Source organism: Trachymyrmex cornetzi, unplaced genomic scaffold, assembly GCF_001594075.2.
Source record: "Trachymyrmex cornetzi isolate Tcor2-1 unplaced genomic scaffold, Tcor1.1 scaffold1061, whole genome shotgun sequence".
NCBI lineage: Eukaryota > Metazoa > Arthropoda > Insecta > Hymenoptera > Formicidae > Trachymyrmex > Trachymyrmex cornetzi.
The window spans coordinates 133,805-136,699 of NW_017295611.1; positions in this window are offsets into that span (position 1 = coordinate 133,805).

Here is a 2,895-nt window from a genome sequence, read left to right on the forward strand (position 1 = left end):
TGACTAGACAGAAACTGATGTTCAAGTAAAATGATATGATTGGTCGGCGCAAGTTACGCTTACGCAAGTTACGCCGCATGTGACGGCACCCTGACGATTGTCACGTCCGCAACAGCCTTAAAATTTCTTTTTCGAACAGACTTACTAATAGTCCGAGTGGCACACACGGGCATTGTTAATGCTGGATTCACATTGTATCCGATTTTCGTCGTACGACGTTCTTCAACTAATCAGAAAACAGAATTCCGATGATACGAAGCAAAATCCATCGGAATCCTGTTTTCTGATTGGTTGCAGAGCGTCGTACAACGAAAATCGGATGCAGTGTGAATCCAGCATAAAGCGTTTTCTGTTTCCAAAATGATGTCAACGACACTGTCTTTTGTTCTAGTGCAACAGAACTCAGTGCATTAGTTCATCAGAGTGCATTAATTCACCATATGGCAGAGAGGTTCCTCTCTGCATATGAAGGTGTGCGAAAACAGTCTTTTTAACTAGGCAGTAGAAAGATCGCGTTCTCACACCCCACTGTCTACATGGGTTAGAAATATTCCAAGCGGACACTGTCTACGCTGTAACTTCTAGGCGGTTAGGCCCCAAGCGGGTAGGATATGATAGTTATATTTTGTTCGGGGCGGCTACGCCGCCCCGAACCCAAGCATTACTGTCTATACATCCCACTGTCTACATGGGTTACAAATATTCCAAGCGGACACTGTCTACGCTGTAACTTCTAGGCGGTTAGGCCCCAAGCGGGTAGGATATGATAGTTATATTTTGTTCGGGGCGGCTACGCCGCCCCGAACCCAAGCATTACTGTCTATACATCCCACTGTCTACATGGGTTACAAATATTCCAAGCGGACACTGTCTACGCTGTAACTTCTAGGCGGTTAGGCCCCAAGCGGGTAGGATATGATAGTTATATTTTGTTCGGGGCGGCTACGCCGCCCCGAACCCAAGCATTACTGTCTATACATCCCACTGTCTACATGGGTTACAAATATTCCAAGCGGACACTGTCTACGCTGTAACTTCTAGGCGGTTAGGCCCCAAGCGGGTAGGATATGATAGTTATATTTTGTTCGGGGCGGCTACGCCGCCCCGAACCCAAGCATTACTGTCTATACATCCCACTGTCTACATGGGTTACAAATATTCCAAGCGGACACTGTCTACGCTGTAACTTCTAGGCGGTTAGGCCCCAAGCGGGTAGGATATGATAGTTATATTTTGTTCGGGGCGGCTACGCCGCCCCGAACCCAAGCATTACTGTCTATACATCCCACTGTCTACATGGGTTACAAATATTCCAAGCGGACACTGTCTAAGCACTACTACGTACGTTTAATTTATTACACATAGTCGGTATGACAGATTTCCTAACCTCCATAGTCGTCAACTTTAACGCTAAATATCTCGGTTCGCGAGGCAGAGCGACACTTTTTTCTGCCAGATTCTTTCGTTTCATGCAAAAACACGTCGAATGAGCCTAATTTTATCGAAATCGGAGGTGAAGGAGGTATTCTGAATAATTACCAACGTTAGTAGTTATAACTACTGTTGTTACGAAACCTGCCGTGTAAACGTAGTCATTTACTACGTATAGGGCCTGAGCACAATAGAGGAACAGGAATTAGATATTAAGATTTTAACCTATCAGAAACTGATTACATCGGAATACACGGTTTCTGATAGGTTGAAATCTTAATATCTAATTCTTGTTCCTCTATTGTGCGCAGGCCCTTACACGGCACGCTTTACGCCGGACTCCGGAGTTATAATATCGATGTTATGAAACTGACCAATCACAGTCATTCCATTCTTCAGAGGAATAGCTATGATAGGTCAGTTTCATAACATCGAAGTTATAACTTCGGCGTAAAGCGTGCCGTGTAAATGTAGTAATGGATATCAACGGAGGGTCGATCGAAACCAAAGCGGGGAGCACAGACTCTTGCATAACGCATAACACGTAATGCATAAGAATATGTACCAATCGACGTTCTCCGTTTCTTTCCCTTCCATGTAATAGAGAACTCTGGTTGGTTCAATTTCTTATGCCTCATATGTTATGCGTTATGCAAGAGTCTGTGCTCCCCGCTTAACGGCCCATCAACGCGTTGGACCAGGAAGAGAAGCTTTCTTCTTCAACCACTCCCCTTCGTGGAATCGCATAGGGAACACCAACGGACACTTGGCGGGAGATCACCAGATACGTAATTCCCTTTATTTTCCGCCAATCGAACTCGTCAGCGGTGAGCCGCGTATAGCATGTGTCCCGTGTACCCGCGAGCGCGTGCCTCGATAGACGCTCAAATACTTGCAATCCATCCGTACTCCACATGGTTGAATAGCGCATGTTGTGTCTCCGCATTATTTTTCCAACATAAGGAAAACCGCAATATCAAATGCCCCGAATGCTACACTTCCGCGCCGGCGCATAAAAAAGAGAACTATCAGGGAGTTTTACGGCACTATATTCATTTGGGGCTCGCCGAAAGATTCGAGTCTTGCAGCGTATGCTCGGTATTGACCGTTACCTTGCACCCCCTTGCGAGCTGTCCTGATTGCCCTGAGATATTAATCAGATTTATCGCTTATTTAGAAGGGACGGGAGAAAGGCCGTGGATCGAAATGGAACCAACTATAATCGCGATATCTAGCGCTCGGCTGTAGCCAATCAGTAGGCTGGACAAATTCCATCGCGGAAATTTTATCGCTCAAATCGCGAATTAAACATCCCACCATAGCCTCAGAGTAAATTTTCACGAGCTGCTCAAACCGGCTGTTTCAGCGACAAAAAGGATCACGTGATCAAAATGGGCGTTTGATATTCGTCAGTTTTGATCACATGATTCTTTTTGTCGCTGAAACAGCCGGTTTGAGCAGCTC